Below are 20,456 nucleotides of genomic sequence, written 5' to 3' on the forward strand. Positions count from 1 at the left end.
GTCCAGTAGAAGATTCTGTGGAGTCTTCAAGCTCACCAACTCAACTTAGGTGTTTTCTGACACTTACTGTTTACTTGCACAAGATTTTCTAATAGGAGTACTGTCCAAGAGAAATATAATAGGAGCCATATATTTAAGTTTACATTTACTAGTAGCTACATTTCTTAAAAGAAACAAGTGAAATTAATTTTAATAACATTTTATGTAACTGAATATACAGCCATAATATTATCATTTCCACATGTGACGAAGAGTCTTTGCTCAGCCAAATTTTAATCAGGCTTCTGGACCTTTCCTTAGGCCCCTCCATGTGCTTTCTTGAGAAGTCTAGTCTGCAAAAGAACCCAGCTAAGTCAGTTTAGCCAAAATTCCCTTGATATGTGATCAGACTCCTCATCTTTCATCTTCCCCCAGGAGATGTCTAATCACTCTGGCCTGTCTTTAGCAAGAATCCTGTTACATAGGTTTAGCCAGGATCCCCACTGACCCCCGATGTTTTCTCTAAGTAATTTTCCATCCACTGACCCCCACACACTGTTCCTTGGAGATAAACGCATACTTGCCCATGTTGCTTTCTGACTTGAGCCCAGTCTCTCTCCCTTACTGCAAGCCCCTGTTGCAGTGGCTCCTCTACCTATTGTGATGGTCATAAACTGAATAAAATCTTTTTTGTGGGGAGCAGGGGGTACAGGGTCTTGCTCTGTTGCCCAGGCAGGAGTGCAATGGCACAATTATAGCTCACTGTAACCTCAAACTCCTGGGCTCAAGAGATCCTCCCACCTCAGCCTCCTGAGTAACTAGCACTACAGGGGCATGCCCCCATGCCCAGATAATTCTTTTATTTTTTTTGTAGCAATGAGGTACCACTACATTGCATAGGCTGGTCTCAAACTCCTGGCCTCAAGTGATCCTGCTGACTTGGCCTCCCAAAGCCTTGGGATTACAGGTGTGAGCCATCATGCTCAGTCTATTACCAAGCTTTAACAAGTATCATTAAACAATACTTTTTTTTTTTTTGAGCTGGAGTTTCACTCTTGTTGCCCAGGCTGGAGTGCAGTGGCATGATCTCCGCTCACTGCAACCTCCGCCTCCCAGGTTCAAGTGATTCTCCTGCCTTAGCATCCCAAGTAGCTGGGACTACAGGTGTGCACCACCAGGCCCGCCTAATTTTTGTATATTTAGTAGAGACGGGGTTTCACCATGTTGGCCAGGCTGGTCTTGAACTCCTGACCTCAGGTGATCCACCTGTCTCGGCCTCCCAAAGTGCTGGGATTACAGGTGTAAGTCACCGTGCCCGGCCTAAATATTTTTCTTTAACACGTGTAATCAATATAAAAATTGCTAATGCAACCTTTTACCTTTTTTCATAATAATTTTAATTTTTATTCTGTGTTCAGTGGCCACATGGGGCTAGTGGCTGCTGTACTGAAAACATAGTTCAAGCGTTGTTGAGTGGTATGAGTTCTTAAGGATTTATTTTGGATCTAGGCATTGATAAAACTCGGAAGGTCAATTTAGCAGCAATGGGAATTAGATAAGCGTTTGACTTTCTTGTGGGCGCTCTAAAGTCTTAGATCACGCCAGCCTTGTATGCTAACTTTGGAGACTGATAAAGGCTATTGGGGTCTAAAAGGCTGTGAAATGTATTTTTTAAGAAGCTGTGAAAGTATTTTAAGTGTACATCACATAATGATTGTAAATTTGACACATCTGCACTATGAAAGTGTCAGAAAGGCTAGTGCAAACTTCAATTTTGAATAAAAAGGTAAATCCAGAAAAAGAAGTGTGCATTTGTCACTCTTTTAAAAAAGAGTTGGGTGGGGAAAGGATCAAGCTGATGTAACCTAATAGGGAAAGAAAAGACAAGTCCTACTCTCTCTGACTCTTGTATTTTGTTGTGGCATTTTAAGAAGGATCCAATTGTACGGATGCAATTAAAAGTAACCAGTGGTTGTGAAAAGGCTTGAAACTACATCTTGTGAACAATGGCTGAAAGTACTTTGAATATGGTTTCTTAAAATGGGTATCTGTAGCAGGGGTAGTTAGAAGGATATGCATGGGAGAGGGAGTGGGACAAGGTGATGAGCTGTACTGGTAAATCCCTAAATGAATGTCACATACAAGAGGAAAAGAGCAAGAAACAAAGACAAATAACTACTCATAGAAGAGAGCGCAAGTTGGCTGAATACAAGCAAAGTGGCTTATAAAAATGCAATGGAAAAATGTGTCTTGTGAGGCAGACAATTTTCCACTACAGAGGATGGGGACAGTTCATGATGCCTAAGGCTCAACACTGAGAACTGATTTTATTGGTCTCAAATATTGGAAAGGCAGTGTGGAGGTTTAATAGTTCACTGGCCTTGATGTTACAGGCAGGCCCTGTGTCTTAATCGTGGCTCAACCTTTAGGAGTTAGGTCACCTTTAGCAAGCCTCCTGGACTCTCTGGGTCTGCTGCTTCTATAAAATCAAAAAAATATACTCCACATTTACTTCTGGGATTATTGCAAGGCTTTGTAACCACATAAACACGTGTCTGTTTCCATGGGATAAGCCAATAAGGCCCCTTAACACAGCCCTCTTGTTTCTTTTTCCTTCTCCTCCCTTCCTACTCTATTTCGGGTTCTGTCTTCCCACACCCAGCTATTCCTGGTACCTTCCCTTACATGTACCTTATCTTACTGCTGCATTACAGAAAAATCTAAGGAAAAATACAAATAGTCTTTTTCCACCCTAAGGTAGCGCAAAGGGTTAATAGAGTCAAGAGGTAAATTCTGTAAAAACCATTTTTCCACATTTTTTCATCCTGCAATCGTTATTTATAAAATGAGCCAACTGCTGAAGTGGACACCAAGAAATCACAATTTCAGGACTGCCACGAAGAATGAGTATTAAACTCCTTATCAAAGACCTTTAACCCTTATACAATGATGTATCCATGCAGGTCACCCTACACTGCCTCTACTTGAAAGTCTGCAGCAGAATAATTTTTTTTTTAATCACTAATTTTTGAACTGTGGTCTTTACGGCTCAGATCTGGGAGTGGACATAGACCTTTCTTATTTAAACCATTGCCCACAGATAACACATAATTTCTAGCTGAATCCTTTAGTCCCAATATCTCCTCTTTTCACTACCCTGATCCCCCTCAGAGGAGGTTTAGGAAGATGGTTATCTAGAGGGCACAGGTTCTGGGTTCAAATTACTTGGGTGCAAACATCAAATCCACTACTCTGAGGCTGGGCCTCAATTTATCTGCAAAACGAGGATGATTCCTACCTCAGAGAGTTGAAGATTAAGTAGCTTTAAAGTAAACTTCTAAACACTTGATCCGGACACAATAAATGGGGCTACCAGAACTATCTTTCCAGCATTCCCACCAGCAAGTGCCTTAGGTGTCTTTAAGAATTTGGTCTCCAAGACCTTTCAGAGCATTCATAACTTTAAACCCTGCTCTGCTGTAGTTCCGGGCGTCTCAATAGTAAATGAACCTGCCGGCTCCCAATCCAGCCAAACCAGGAGATAGACTGAGGCTTCAGACTGCCTCGCGGATGCTCCGTGGCACTTGACGGCAAGAGCTAAAAAGAGGTGATTTAAAACACGATTTCCTCGAGCTTAAAGCTTAAGTACCGATTTGCGACCCTACTCTCCGCAAGACACAAACAGCCGGTCGCGGCCCCAAGGCGCACGCCGGGGGCGTGGTTGTGGGCACGCGCGCGCACCCAGGGGCGTGTCCTTTTCAGCACCCACCGAGGCGCCGGCCCCCTCACGCGCAGCGTGGAATCCAAATCCCACGGTCGGCGTCGTTACTCTGCGCATGTGTAACTGCTAGGGGGCGGGCCGGCGGAACGCAAAATTTTAGGGAAAGAACAGTCGGGACGGGGAGGGCGGGGCCGAAGGCGGAAGGGTTGAAATCAGCTGGCTGGGTCTCGTGACAGCCTGGGCGGCGGCGACGCAGGCGTATTAGAGCGCGGTCGCTCAAAGCCTGAGCGAAGATGGCGGCCTCCAGAGTGAAACTCTGAGAGGCAGAGGGAGGAGGCGGAGGGGGCGGGGAGGCAGCGCCGCGGCGGCACCAGGAACCCGCGGCAGCGGAGCTACAGGGCCCCGGCGGGGGAAAGGGGAAGTGGTGAGGGTGAGGAGGCCGGAGGGCGCCTCATCCCACTCTGGAAGCTGAGCCGGCGGCGGGAGGAGCTAGGGCTGGAGCCTCTCCAGCCTCCCGCGAAGGTAAAGCCAACTCCGGACACTGGACTCGGGGGCTCTGCTTTACTCCCTCCCCACGCCGTGGGGACTCTGTGGGGCTCAGGGCAGGGAAAACCGGGTGGTCTTGGGCTGCCGCAGCCTGCAGCTGCTAACAGCTTACCCTTCCCCCAGGCTGCTGGTCTGGTTCCTTCCGCTGGACCACCCCCCCACCCCCGGCTTTGAGTGACATTAGCTTAGGGCGCTGCCCTGTCCAGCCCCACCCCTCTTTTTGCCTGGTTTTCTTGTTTTTTACCTAGTACGCTCCTCCACTCGCCTTAACAAATCCTTACCCCACACGCTCTTCATTCCCTTGTGGGCCCCGCCCTCGGGATTCCCTTCCCGTCTCCTAGGCTGAGCACCCTTCCTGCTGGATGCCGGCAACTCTTGTTTCCTTGGGTCAGCGACCCTCCTTCCGCACAATCCCTGCAGACTGACTTTCTTTGCTTTGTTTCGTTTTGTTAGGAAATGAGCATCCGTGTCGTCTCTTCTCCAGTACTTTTTCCAAAATCATTTTCTCCCCCAAGCCTTTTCCTTCCTGCCAGGCAGCTTATTCACGTGGCCTTTCCTCCGCTGCTGTGATTTTACCTTGAATGTGGCCTTTGGAGTGGGTGAAGTAGGACTTAGACGCTCAGTGAAGTGGCTGTTCATCGCTTATTTGATACTTAACTATGCTTAAGAGTCCCTTCCCTTAAATTTTCTCCGTTTGTAGAGTGTTCCGTTAACCACTTTTGTCTTGAGATTGTTTCCTGTGTCCGTTGCTTGGGGGGGGGGGGGAAGTAAAGATTTCACCCTAATGTAGCGGTGGTCTCCCAAAGTAATTATTTCTCATTTTCCCTCTGCTTTTCCCTTTTACTTTATTCTGGTTTCCTTCAAAAAGGATGCTGTTGCGTCCTCTATGGAGGGCTTTATAGTGTACAGTTATGTTGAGCCTTTTGTAATATAGTGTCTCAGGGAAAAAGTAGAAGTTCAGGATCTGCCCCCAGTAATTCTTTCTTACTATATTTTCTTAGTTTATGGACTTGATATGTTTCTAGGTTTGAAAGTACTGCCTGCGGGGAAAATTACTCACACTGGTCAGGTTTTGTAATATATTACCAGTACTCTGAGTTTATGGGAGTATGAAACAGAATTTGCCTTAAAAAAAATTTATAGAAACCACTTGTCAGAAATTCGGTATCCTGAACACAATTCTTTGTTTTTTGGAAAGTGCTGTATTGACTTATTTATCATATAACGTAGAACCTTGTTCACATTTTGTGTAATGTGAAACGCTTTTTAAGCTACTATATCTCAAACTTGGCTTGTGCTATTAATATCACAATGCATTCAGGCAACACACGTCCTTATGTAGAAATTATTACATTATACTCCTTGTTTGAAAACAGGAAGTAGAACATATTAAGGGAGGAAAAGAGGAGTCAGAGGATTATTAAGAAATAAGAATGTAAAGAACCTTAAAGCTAGAGTTCAGTTCATGGAAAATTCAGCGTTTGTATTCCACTGAGAGGCAATGACTATTTCTCTTTTTCTAAAGCGGTAGTAATAAATAGCCTAAAATATATTAATGTCATATATTGTTAACATTGCTTAGTTGTAAACAAAATACTTAAGCTAAAAAATAAAATAGCATCAATAAATGAATTTTTTGGAGTAATTTAACTTTATCCACAAATAAATAGAAGATGGTTGCCTTGCCCAGGTGGACTGTAACAATACTGGCTTTATTAAATTTGTTAAAATGTTGATAGTGGAGTCTGGTTCTCAATAATTACTGAATTAGGGTTGAAATTGAAAAGATGTGTTTTAACTAATTTGGCCTCATTCCTCCACCAGTTCTATTTACACAGGTGAATTTGAGGTTTCTGCTACACATATCTTTCCCCTGCTTCTGATTGAAGTACTTTGAATTAGTAAATTGAAACAAGACTGTGCAGATAAACTGCAGCACAAATTTGGTTGCTACAAATAGGTTTTGGCCTAAATGTTCACTGTAATGTTTGGTAGTAAAGGGGAGTTATTAATATTTTGAAAGAGTTCCTTGAGTCAGTGTTTCTCAACTTTATTAGACCCAATAAAGTCTCCCTTTTTATACAAAATAATTAGTAACACCGTCTTTGCTACCTTTAGTTTATAAGTAGTGTAACCACCTCTGGCTTTGGCCCTGAGACAAAAAAAAAAAAAAAAGCTTTGCTCTCACTTCTGTAACAAAAAAAGACCTACACTACAAATTCATGACTTTATTGAAATCTATCAAAGAGCTGAGTCCACAGAGCAAAACCACTGGCTGAAAATTTGAGAGACAGTGCTTACAGAGAGTAGATGTCAATTTCTATTTGCCTTCTTCAGACACAACTGGACAAAAAGCATGATGAAGGCTTGAATGCTTAATCTTGCAAACTTATCCACAAACCTCCGTGGGTCTACTAGAAAAGATTGGAAAGAACCCTGGGTGTGTCTGTTGTGCAGTTTGAGAGGGAGGGGAACAGCAACAGAACTTTTTAAGAGGGTCAAGAAACTGCTGTGATTCTTCCCCTCTCTGCGTCTTCTGTGAAAAAAAGCTTTAATCTGTGAGGAGAAGGGCATCTCTGTTGGCCCCATTGGTGAACATTCAGGGTGTAGATGAGAAGTGGGAGAGAATCTTATGCCTGGAGGGGCCCTGAGCCCAAAACTGCAGCTGGGGGTGGTCAGCAGAACCAAGAATGCTACCCTCTTGAGATTCAGGAACACAGTGTTTGACTTAGCCTGAACTTTAATCAGAACATCAGACTGTATCCCCCAACCCCCACCCCCTGCCACCAAGCTAAGAAGCTTTCAATAACTAGTAACCACAAAATACTACTAGGAAAGAAACAAGATTATGCAAAGAGGCACAACACAGAGAATCAAACAGGCATTGCTCTAGTAACCGTCGCCCACCAGAGACACAAACTGTTTTGCAGATACGTGAAGTCTGTAATACACTGAGGATAACTATGGCAATAAGAGATCATAAACTAAGTCCAACTCCTAACCAGATTAACACAAACCCTTCACCAAAGGCTTCACAAAGAGCAGGCATGCTCATTTCCAGTCATAACAATTACCTCAATCTCCTATACAACATGTTCAGCTTTTAACTAAAAATTATGAGACCCATGAAAAAGCAAAAACTCCCAAGAGAAAGAACAGTCGTGATACGTTTTTTAAAAAGATAGGATCTTAAAAACAAGAGTACTGTTTTGTAAAAGTTAAATACTATAATAATTACGGCATTTTGCCTTGAAAAAGTTTGCTTGAGGCAGTGAGCATTGGATGGAGTTGCAGTTTGTGAATTACTGTGAAGTAGTAGAAGGAAAAAAGTTATAAGATGGAGTGGAAAATTAGTAATATATATGTGAATGTATGTGGTTCATTGACCACCTGAAGTGTGTGTGTGTGTATTTTGTGAATTCCTACATGGCTCAGTTCAGTTGGGTACAATTTTCTGCGTTCACTTAGTGTTGGGACAAGAATCACTATAAGCAAATGGGAAATTTGCATCATGCTCAAATTGTTCAGTAATACACCAATCCTGTTAAATTCACATGATCAGAAAAGCATTATAGCAGAATTGACTATATGCATTTCAGTATGTAAATAGTTAAGTATGATTATACCAAAATACACAAAGGACATGTCAGAGGCTTGTACCTTTACGTGGAATCATTTTGAGATTTTTTTTTTTTTTTTTTTTTTTTTTTTTGAGACAATCTCACTCTGTCACCCAGGCTGAAGTGCGGTGGCACCATCTCGGCTCACTGCAACCTCTGTCTCCTGGGTTCAAGCGATTCTCCTGCCTCAGCCTGAGTAGCTGGGACTACAGGTGCTCGCCACCACACTCGGATGGTTTTTTTGGGTGTTTTCTTTATGTGTGTATTTTTGGTAGAGACAGGGTTTCACTATGTTGCCAGGCTGGTCTTGAACTCCTGACCTCAAGTGATCTGCCTGCCCAGGCCTCCCAAAGTGCTGGGATTACAAGCGTGAGCTACCATGCCCGGCCCGTTTTGAGTTTTGACAGAAATGTTGATGGCTACAGATTTGTCACATTGGTGACTCAGATACCACAATTGGGATTATTAGCATTGTCAGAAAAGAACAGGGTTAATAAAGTATAATCTCTTAATTACATTGTAGTTACATTCCTGGAAAAATCTCTGTATATTAAACCCTGCAAAATGTACTTGGTGAGTTATATATAAAACAGAATTAGATTCTGGGATTCATTCATTATAAATAAGTTTTTGCCTGTATGACTAACCATTTGGACTTTTGGACTTTCTTTTTTTTTTTTTTTTTTTTTTTTGAGACCTCATTCTGTTGCCCAGGCTGGAGCGCAGTGACACGATCATAGCTCACTGTAGCCTCAATCTCCTGGGCTCAAGCGATCCTCCCACCTTAGCCCTCCTTAGTATCTCGAACCATAGGCACGCCATGCCCAGCTAATGTTTTTTAAAAATTTTTAGTAGAGACGAGGTCTCACTGTTGTCCAGGCTGCTCTTGAACTCCTGAGCTCAAGCAGTCCTCCTACCTCAGCCTCTCAGAGTGCTGGGATTACAGGTGTGTACTACCACACCTGGCTCACTTGGACACTTGAAAGTCTTATGGTGCAGACAGTACTTATCTTTGGGACTGTAATATATGTCGAGTATCTAGTCTCATCCACTAAATGCTAGTAGTGCTCCAGTCATAGTGCCTTAGATGGGATGGCATCCTACCCCAACCACTACTTTAGTTCAAAATTTAATCAGTGGTTTTCAACATATTTTTTCTGTTTCAGCAGTGTTCACATGCTCAGCACATGCCAACTTATAACACTTCTTGTTATGTGCAGTGATTCTTAATCATAGGAACTCCTTTGAGAGTAATGAGTTAGATTTCTTTGTAAGAAATAGCTTAAGCCAATATGGTTATGATCATCTTTGCTAATTTAAGTTAGTTACCTGTGCAAAGGTGCATTTAGGTGTGGTTCAGTTAATAAAACCATATAACTTGCTAGTAATTCTTTTCAGATGCTCTTTATTCAACAGTCTACGTATGTGAGTTTTACTTGTACTTTTATGGACTACTTGTGCAGAAGAGTGAGCTTTAAAGTCAGTGGAATTTTACAGTTTAAGCACTCAAGTTGCCCTTAGAAGAACACTGCCTATTCACATATTTAGCACATGCCCAGTGGTGATATCTCTTCGCAATTGATTAGTAAGAGTTTGATATTTTGATTATCAGATAGAAAATGAAACCCCTAAAGCAATCCAAAATAATTATTTTAGCTGGGTGCACAATAATCACATCTGTAATCCCAGCACTTGGAAGGCTGAGGTGGGAGGATCACTTGAGGCCAGGAGTTCAAACCTAGCCTGAGGAACCCCATCTCATCAAAAAATAACTAGCTGGGTTTGGTGACGTGTGCTCGGGAGGCTGAGGCTGGAGGATTGCTTGAACCCAGGAGTTCGAGATTACAGGGAGCTATGATTGTGCTGCTGCACTTCAGCCTGGGTGACAAAGGAATACCCTGTCCCTTAAAAAATTGTTTCGATGCTTTGATTTTTGCCAGCTCTAGTTGCTACAACTTAATGGAAGGATTGATAAGGTTATGAATGGAGGAGATGTTCTCTAATGTTTCATGTATTCTATAATACATTTAAATGCTTATATATGGTGTTCTGACTTTTACTGTATTCCTTAATCATCTAAGGCTGTGGGGTTTCTCTCCTCAAACTTCTAGTCAAGCTACATAATGTATTTTGAATGTTTATCAAATCTTAGAGCAGATAAGCCATTTTCCCCCCAAACCTTAGAGCTAATGGGCTTAATTTTAAAAGTGAAACTTTGCTTTTTTAAGATCATTTGGTAGTGTTCTGTAAACTGTAAAGCACTACAGAAGAGGTAGGAGTAATAGGGATATTTCAGAACTGAGCTAGAAATGTATGTTATTGCTATTTTGTATTGAGTGAAGGGGGAAATGTTGCAAATTAAACTTTGGTCTTTTAATAGTATAAAGAGAACAGTGTTTGGGTTTTCAGGATGCTTTCTGTAAAACTGTCTTCAAGTTGTATTTGTTAAAAGCTTAGGAAATTCAGTCCCGCATTATGCATTTAATGTAATGATAGGAAAAACAGCAACAAGTGAAAATATGACCGCTAAAAATTTATTTTGCCCATTTTAGGGCCTGTTTACCGTAGTAGAGCATGATTATTAAATGCCTGTTGATAAGCCGAAGAGCTTATAGAAATAGTATACTTTGTTCTTGCATAAGCCAGGTTATGCTTCAAAGATAAAACGAAATAGAAATTAGGTCTAGAAAGTTACAATAATGTGTATAAACTAAAAATAGGTAAATGATCAATAGCAATGATTTCAAAGCATTGCTTAAGTGAACATGTTTCTGGAAAAAAGCTTTCAGGTGAGTATTGTAAGGCATTTTTAAGCTTTGGAAAGGGAAGGGTCATAGTAATACATCTTTCACAGAACATTTGACTTTTTTTTTTTTTTTTTTTTTTTTTTGAGACGGAGTCTTGCTCTGTCACCCAGGCTGGAGTGCAGTGGCCGGATCTCAGCTCACTGCAAGCTCCGCCTCCCGGGTTCACGCCATTCTCCTGCCTCAGCCTCCCGAGTAGCTGGGACTACAGGCGCCTGCCACCTCGCCCGGCTAAGTTTTTGTATTTTTAGTAGAGACGGGGTTTCACTGTGTTACCCAGGATGGTCTCGATCTCCTGACCTCGTGATCCGCCCGTCTCGGCCTCCCAAAGTGCTGGGATTACAGGCTTGAGCCACCGCGCCCGGCCACGTTTGACTTTTTTTTAAACAACAGATAAAGTTCTGTTTTGTCAGAAATACAAATTATTCCTCTCAGGTGAAATGAGCATATGTGGGATAGAAATAGAAGAGATAAGTCTCTTTTTCAATACTTAATTTATGTTGTTGAGTAGAAGAGGGTAACAGAATTAACTGCTATGGTATGTATGCTTGTTCCCTCCTCCCATTAAGTGTTTCTTCAGATTGAAGGGTTGCTTTTGAATTTTTCTTGTCTTGTATTTCATGAATATATACCCAGTTTGTAATTGAAAGGAACCAAGTTTTTAAAAAGAATGGGGGAGATCTCAGATTATTTCAGCTATCTAATGGTAGTGAAACTAGTTAAAAGTTGATTTTGATGTAGCAGACAGTGCAAACACTTCACTTTAAAATATCTGGGCAATTATTTGAAGATACGATTATCAGATGAAATTTGATATCACCACTGGTTTTCTTATTCTTTAACAACATCTATCTTTGGAGGTATCGGGTTCTTCAGTAAGTTAAGGAAGGCTAAGATGGTAGCTGCTAAAAATCTTAATTTGTGATAGATTTATGGTTTAAGATTCCTGTTGGTATCATACATATTATGCATATTGATTTGTTGTTCATTAAGAAGAAAATGCTTTTACCTGTACTTGAGTCACATGTTAAAATGAAGCTAAAATTTAAAAAGGGTTAAAGTTCGTATGGCAGTTTCCCCCATATACAGCACGTTCTATCTAAACAGTTTAGTGGTAGCTATTTAATGTGGGTAAAAATTAACATTCTGTTAGCCATTTATATTTTTTGCCATTTGTTTGAAACCAAACTAATCTAGTGCTATGATTTACTCAGATTTTGAATCCAGTTACAAACAAAACTAGATCCTCAAGAAGCCAATATAAAGTACTCTCTGATTAGTTATTACACTCATTGATTATTTTTTCAAAGGGTTAGTCTTTCCATGGTTCTCCTTACTACCCCTCCCTTTTTGGTAAGATATAGCTGTAGGAAGCATTACGTTCATAAATTAGTTCCTATGATGTGAATGTCTACTACATTTTAAGTGTGGTTTTGGAATGTAGCATTGTTTCTATTGTAGGAGAGTTTGATCACAAAAGGCAAACTCCACAATTTTCACACAACATATTGTAAACATTTTCACCTACAGCTGGGTTGAAAGAACTTTACATTAGATACCCACATGCCCACCTCCAAGGTTTTTACGTTAACATTTTACTGTACTTGCTTTATCATAGATCTGTCCATCTTTCCTTCAATCCGTCTTATTTTTTATGTACTTCAAGACAATTCACATTTTTAATTAATTACTTGAGGGCAGAGCTAATGATGAAAGTAAGTTCTGTTCTTGCATTTTCAGACTCAAAATGGGAAAACTGATAGCTTACCTGTTCTCTGCAAGTTGTCATATTTGTGTAAAAATTACTTCCAGTTGATCATGCTAAATACATGCTTTAAACAGGTGACTAGCCTTGATTAATGCCAATTCCTTCTTTCACTAGTGTATTTTTTCTAAGTGTATTCATTCATCCCTAGTTAAATGAGTGTTCCGTTTGTGTTTTTGCTTAACACAAGCCATGTGTATATACTTAATTTTGCTGTGTGTAAATTCTTTTGCTTATAGCTTGACCATAATCTGCTTGAGCGTCTGTAGTGTTGAGTCCCTTCATCCTGCTTTTGTTCTTAGTGTCAATTTGATGTAGGCTTCTGCTCACTGGACTCCCAAACCCTGTGGTTTTCTGTCAAAATTATGTATCTTCTAAAAGATCATTCTCATTTTAACCATAAATGATCTTAAAGGGTTTGCCAGTATTACTGCCAGTAATACATTAGAGGATGCAAGAATATTGTGTTGTTCGAAAGCATGACACAGTAGTACTCACTGAGAGAGGTAAGTCTAGCCAAAGTGCCTGTGTTGCCCTGAATTTGACTTTTTAACCCATAGGACAGTTCTGTAAAAAAAACAAACAGACGTTTCTTTGGTGGTATAATATTAGGATAGAGCATGAAAACAAGTGAAGCTGACTTGCAAAAATTGGAGATGCTTTCAATGTAATTTAATTACAAAAGGCATGTAAATTTGATTTTTCCTCATCAGAAAGAATTATGGGTCTTTGAGAACTTGAAACATGGAACACAATTGCAGGAATGAAGGAGATGAAATTTAAGTGACGTTAGTTTGAGCAGATAAATTCTTGCTATTTCGAATAGTCTCTAAACAACTGGCAGAATGGCAAATGCTAATGATACAGCTGCTACCAAAATCACATTCAAGATCCTATTTAACTGTTTACATTTTTTAGTTGGACAGTTTATGGTTGTTTATAGCATGTGCTTATACATAACTGATATTACTTGATACTTCAGCTTCTGATACTAGAAATTCTACAGATTTTTTTCATCATAAATATGGAAATTAATGGTTGCTTAAAAGTTTTTGCCTATAAGTGATGATTTTTTTGAATCACTTTTAGAGCTTATTAAATGTACAGAGGAAATATTGACTGGAGATTAAATTTATGACTTCTTTTTTCTTGAAAGTTTCTCAAGCCATAGTTAATATATAGCTATCAAACATAAATTTAAAAATACTAGGTTGGATACATGTAAGGAAACAATTCTAACAATTGAAATTTCAAATACCTAAGTGGGGAATATTAAAAATGTAGTAAATAAGATTGACTTGTAATAGTATTTTGTAGGAGTAAAGTTGAAATAAAGAGAAGCTTAAGTGTTGGGTTATAGTTGACAAGATGATTTTTAAAATTTTCATCTATCCTGATTATCTTGGTCTTTATACATATATACATGTGTGTGTGTGTGTGTGTTTGTGTGTGTATGTGTATATATATATGGGTTTTTTTTTTTTTTTTGAGACAAGGTCTCACTCTGTTACCCAGTTTGGAGTGCAGCCCCCCAAGTAGCTGGGACTACAGGCGTGTGCCATGACACCCAGCTAATTTTTTGTATTTTTAGTGGAGACAGGGTTTTGCCACGTTGCCTAGGCTGGTCTTGAACTCCGAGACTCAAGCGATCTGCCTGCATTGGCCTGCCAAAGTGCTGGGACTACAGGCGTGAGCCACTGCACCCAGCAATATTTTTTTCCTTTTAAAAACATTTTATGGGAAACATAACTTGTAGCAATAAATAATAATGACAGTAACAATAAATGCCACCCTCATGTACATCATTAAGAAATATATATTGTTAATTTCGAATGGTTAAGTAAAACTGAATGCTGATTAAATCAATAGAACACTGTACTTTTGAAGGTGGAAATTCTAGGTGATATATATTGCATACTAGAAGGATGGAAATTAAAAGATTGAGAGAAAATCGAGTTATTTAATAGAATTTCCCCCCAAAATGCCATATTAGGTACAAGAGCTGGTAAGTTCTTGAAAATAAGATATAATAGAAATACTCAAAATAACTTCTTTTTTTGGGTTATCTCATTTAGTCCTCATCATAGCCCTTCGGGACAGTTATTATTCCTATTTTATAGATGTACTATAAATCAGATAAATTCAGAGACTTTTGTTCAAAGTTATACAGCCAGTAAATGGCAATTATAAAAATTCTCCAGCCTTACCTTGGTAATAGATTATTAAAATCACTTTAATGGAATGTTCATGTAGCTTGTTGTGCCAGTCCCTCGTTAAAGTATAGCATGTAGAATGGCAGCTCTGTAATCAGTGCCCTAGGGAGGTATTCCAGGGTCTTCCCAGATTGAGTGATACTTGACTGCTGTACTTGGAGGACCTCTAGACTTGTCTTCACTCATTTGCCAGTCATTATCTTGAAATTATTCTACCTCTCACTTTGAGTGATACATAGTTGGTACGTATTTCTGATCTTTATGCATTGCCATTACCCTCATTAGTGAGTTTTCTGTGTGTCTAAAAGTATCTTCATGGTCTAAAGGGGTTAATGCAATTTCCAGACCACTTGCCATTCATTGGATGAAATGACTTTGTCAAAGAGTAGTTAAGATTTTACTGAGAATGTAAAATAGATTTACCTGAAAATGTGGATGGGCTAATATTACACTGCTGGAAGATAGATCTCAGCCTCAGATCTCATTTATCTGGTTATCTTTTTGTTCATATAAAATGTATATTTAAATAGAGATGGGGGTCTTGCCATGTTGCCCAGGCTGGTCTCAAACTCCTGGACTCAAGTGATCCTCCCACCGTGGCCTCCCAAAGTGCAGGATTACAGGCATGAGCCACCAGTGCCTGGCCAATCTGGTTATTTTAAAAGCTCGATGTTGATTAGAATAATTGAACTCTCTTTAAAGAGTATCCTGAGATCATATATTGGTAGCAAATTTTTGTCATTGTATGTTTGTTTTGAACACTTTGTTAAAAAATGTCCCCACCCCCCCAGACGAAGTCCTGCTCTGTCAGCCCAGCTGGAATGCAATGGCGCCATCTCGGCTCACTGCAACCTCTGCCTCCTGGATTCAAACAATTCTGCCTCAGCCTCCCAAGTAGCTGGGATTACAGGCGTTCTCCACCATGCCTGGCTAATTTTTGTATTTTTAGTAGAGGTGGGTTTCACCATGTTAGCCAGGCTGGTCTCGAACTCCTGACCTTGTAATCTGCCCACCTCGGCCTCCCAAAGTGTCAGGATTACAGGCGTGAGCTACCACACCCAGCCAAAAAATGTTTTTTAAGCTTATACAAAGATGGAAATACTTTGAAAGTTTATTTATAGATGATAGAATATTTCAGCTTTGGAGACTTTTTTGTTTCTTTTGTCCTATGTTGAATATGATAATTTGTTTTACTGCTTAAAATTGTAGATTTCAAAGTTATTTCTAACGAGTGTCCAGTCATCTGTCCAGATGAAGATAATAACTGAAACTAGTTCTGAATTATTCCAGGAGTTTGCTGTCAAATGATACATCTGTAATTAAATGGTCAGGGTGAATTTTTTTTTTTTTTTAATTGAGGGAAGGTATTAAAGTTTAGGTTAAGAACCTAGGGTATGGAAACTAAGCAGGTTGGTCCAAAGTCTGGCCCAATTGCTTACTAGCTGTGTTACATTAGAAAAGTGATATAATTTATGTATCAGTTTTCTTGTCAATAAAATGAGAGTCATACCTGTACTGCAGTGTTGTTATGGGGACAAAAGGAAATAAATGCATGGTAAATGCATAGCCTGATGACTAACGTGATGAGTATTCAACACAAGTTGTTTACTAATTTCAGGACATGTCATAAATTTTCAGATAAGAGTCACCTTGCCTCCCCAACTTTATTAAAGGCAGTCTTTAATGGAGTTTTAAAATGGAAAAGCATTATCCTGATCTCCATTTTGAGGTTAGGCAGACGGTAATATAGCATTGAATTATTCCACTATTTCTGGGGTTGACTTGGCTACTTAGTGGGGTATCTCTTCCCTCCCTTACCTCTCAGATATACCCCTACTTAAATATAACGTAGTTGAAGGCAAGCTTTTCAAATAGAGGAGCAATTTTCTTCCATAAAGAGCCCATTTTACTAGCCTTTTATGGGATGCAGAGTAAAACATCACTTGTTGCTTTCTTAAATATTAGAGACAGAAAATTAGGTGTGCAAATATTGGACACAGGAACTTGTACTGATGATAGGAACTTCCAGAGAATTGAAGTACTACTTCTTTCCTCCTACACTAGTTTTCTGTCAGCATTCTAATCTGCATCAGGAATACAATATTTATTCTAATAGTCCAGGTCGTTGGTAGTTTACATTTATCTTAATGTGTTATATCTTCTCACGCTCCTTTTATCTATCCAATCTAAGGACTCTCTGGAGTCTGGTGCTTTCATCACCTCCCGGTTTATAGACCTTCAAAAAGCCTTCTTGATGTAAAGTTGCTTAATTCATCTCCCAAAAGGTCTGTTGGAGTTATATACCTCCAAATCAGTGATACCTATGAGGTCATTCTTTAGGTGTTTTTTAAAAAAATTATTTAAAATTTTTTATTTAAAAGTTCTTAGATTTCTTTTGTTATTGTGAGACGATTTTGTTCTTTTTCCCTCCTATGGGTTTATTAGAGATCTTTATTCCTTCTGGGTCATGACCTGTGTTTTTTATGGTTGTCATTTAAAAATCTTTATTTTTCTCTGCCTTTCATTTTAACTTTTAGATCCTAAATTTTATCAGCCAGTCTCCACTCAACATATTTTCTTGTTTCTCAGTTTTCCCGAGATAGGCCCTTGGTACAGAGTCAGTTATTCCAATATCTTAAGTTACAGACTAGGAATACAAACACCATTCTTCAGTGTCAGCCTTTTACCTTTTCTATCTGCCTTTCTCTTCCATTGTTCCACTCTTCAGTTATAATATATAGGGGAAAAATATCTGTATACCTATCTATCTATCTATCTATCTGTCTGTCTATCTCCCCTTTTTGCTGAGTCTTCAGAAATACTGCCCAAGTTTCTTTTCAGCAATATCATTTACTGCAAAAGATTCAGAAGGCAGGGATAATGCTTACTGGGTTTAATGAATCTTAGTTGGATGCCTTTGTCATCCCAGGTATGAAATCCAGAAACAGACAAACAAAACACCACACCAACTGTCAGGACTATATTTAGCTGTCCCTGTACTCACTAGTAGGAAGATGTTAGTTGACTGTAAGAAATTTCTTCTTTGTGGTAACAATAAAAGCTTCTTTAAACTTGGTGTTACCTGTGTTTCCTTTTGTTATTTTTCAAAGCATGAATTGCTGATGCCTTTCCAGAAGATTTGACAAAACCCTATTTGGGAGTCCCTGTTACAGCATCAAATTTGAGGTAGATACCAGAATTGCCCATGTATTGGCTCAATTTTATTCCTCACTCAAATACTGATTTTTGAGCACCTGTTTTGTATCAGGCACTCTTGTGGCCTCTGTAGAAACAATAATGAGCTGAACAGACAAAACTATCTCTCTCTGGATATTCCAGTAGAATTAGGTGAATAATAAATTGCACATTCGAATGTGAAAAGTGCTATGGGGGAAAAACAGGAGTAAGAGGGAATAGAAGTGTAGAGTGAGGAGGAGGGTGGTTACAATTTAAAACAAGATGGTTAGCGTCAGCGTCATTGGAAAGGTGACATTTGAACATAGATTTGAAGGAGAAAGAGGTATAAGCCATATAAATATCCAGGGGATGAGTGTTCTATGTAGAGTACAAAGGCTCTCGCTAATTGGTAATACAAAAACAAGTAGGACGAATGAAGAAAGCAATTTCAAAATAAGGGTATCTTTAAAAAAATGTTTTTACCACTCAGGTATATACCTAAGAGAAATGAATATGTATGTTCACACAAAAACTTGTATATGCTTGTTCATAGTTGTATTCATAATAGCCAAAAGGTAGAAACAACACCTGTGTCAATTGATGAATGCATAAAATAGGTGTATCCATACACCAGAATATTATTTGGCAGTATGGACTAGCATAGGTAAACCCACAGTGACAAAGGAGATTAGTGGCTGCTAGGTGCTGAGGTTGAGGTATAATGGGGAGTGACTGCTAACAGTTTCTTATTCGGGTGATGAAAGTGTTCCAGAAAATAGTGGTGATAGTTGCAGAACTCTACATGTACTAAAAATCACCAAATTGTACACTTTTAATAAAAGTGAATTTATGGTATGTGAATTATGTCTGAAGCCGTTATAAAAATGTTTTTGCCTGAAAAGTTTTTTCTAATCATATAAAAAATACTTGCTGACTTAGTATTCACAGTATAAAAAGGTATAAAGCAAGCTTAAATAAACAATTCCAACTATTCAGTTTGTATTATTAGCACTTCCGTGTATTTTCTACAATTTTTGTTTGTTTGTTTAGAGACAGAGTCTTGCTTTGTCATCCACTCTGGAGTGCAGTGGTGCAATCTCGGCTCACTGCAATCTCCACCTCCCGGGTTCCATGATTCTCCTGCCTCAGCCTCCCGGGTAGCTGGGATTACAGGCATCTGTCACCACGCCTGGCCGTTTTTCTGTATTTTTCATAGAGATGGGGTTTCACCATGTTGGCCAGGTTGGTCTCGAACTCCTAACCTCAGGTGATCCACCTCGGCCTCCCAAAATGCTGGGATTACAGGCGTGAGCCACCACTCCCGGTCTCTACAATATTTTTAGAGTGCGTTTTGAACTAGCAAGGCAAGGGAGAGATAGCTAAGTCAGAAAAGAAATAACCATATTTAACTTTTATTCACAATGAAGTAAGTGATATAGTATTTTCAAAATCTATCAGTCTTTAGCAAGCAGTTCTAACAATTTATCCTGTAAAATTAGCTAAGTTTACTTTTTTTAAGTGAAATAAATGGATTCTGGATTTTATGTGCTGGGTTATAGTCAATGAATATTGTACATAATGTGGTCTCTTTGCATGTGACTGTTAGGAGGCTGATTCCACTGGTGAGTCATCACGCAGATTGAACAGTCTTGATCTGTTCTATATCCTGTTCAACCAGAGGAGTCCATTAATCAAACCGCCGTATAAGTTTCTAAACACTTATTCTCAATTTCTGTACTTGATGTGGCTTGGAAACAAACCATTCGCAGCTATGCTTTGAGTAGCACTGTTCTGGAGTATTCATAAAATGGAATACCATATAGCCTTAAAAATCATTTTCTTACAGAATAATTATATGGGGAAAGGTTAACATTCTTTGAAAACAAGTTAAGCAGTACAAATGGCAATCTTGTTTAAAAAAAGGATTTTTCTAAATATAAAAAGGAAGGCTAAAATTATATCTTCAGAAGCAAGAACAAATGATTTGCTTTCTGAACATTTAGATTTCTTACTATGGACATGTATTACTTTTATAATGAGAAAATTGTTTTATTTTTAGAGACAGAATCTCACTCTGTCACTCAGGCTGGAGTACAGTGGCAAAATCATAGCTCAGTGTAGCCTCACACTCCTGGGTTTAAGTGATCCTCCTACCTCGGCCTCAGATAATACCACACTATTCAATCGTGCTATTCAGCCCTTCTCTTCTGAAAAGTAGCTAGGAGTGTAGGCACATGCTACCATGCCCTGAACTGTTATTTTTTGAGAGATAAGGCCTCACTATGTTGTCTAGGCTGGTGTCAAACTCCTGGTCTCAAGCGATCCTCCCACCTCAGCCTCAGAATGGCTGGGATTACAGGCATGAGCCACTGTGCCCGTGAGAAAATTATTTTTAAATTGCCTTATTTATAGCAGGTACCCTTTGAAGTGGTAGTGTCAGCAAAATGGCCAGCACTTAGTAGCTCACCAAAAACCTTTTAGAATTGGTTTGACACTTGGAAAATGTGTTTAGGTGTCCATTGTGTGCCGTGGCATTATTTGGCAATGTCAGATTTAAAGCTTTATTTGACATTTTAAAAATTCTATACACTGGGGATGTTGGTAGGGGTCGTTTCTGGTCCTCAAGAAACG

The 20,456-nt window shown here is 39.4% G+C and overlaps 1 protein-coding gene across 1 annotated transcript in view; it reads left to right on the plus strand.

Annotated features, from left to right (window-relative positions):
* Positions 1–3,978: 3,978 nt before the first annotated feature.
* Positions 3,979–20,456, plus strand: part of DNAJC13 (DnaJ heat shock protein family (Hsp40) member C13) — a 121,165-nt gene continuing 104,687 nt past the window's right edge. Inside the window, exon 1 of the mRNA XM_001115526.5 lies at positions 3,979–4,222. The gene's annotated coding sequence lies outside the window, so the exon portion shown is untranslated. The remainder of the gene's footprint in view (positions 4,223–20,456) is intronic.

This window comes from Macaca mulatta, chromosome 2, assembly GCF_049350105.2.
Source record: "Macaca mulatta isolate MMU2019108-1 chromosome 2, T2T-MMU8v2.0, whole genome shotgun sequence".
Lineage (NCBI taxonomy): Eukaryota > Metazoa > Chordata > Mammalia > Primates > Cercopithecidae > Macaca > Macaca mulatta.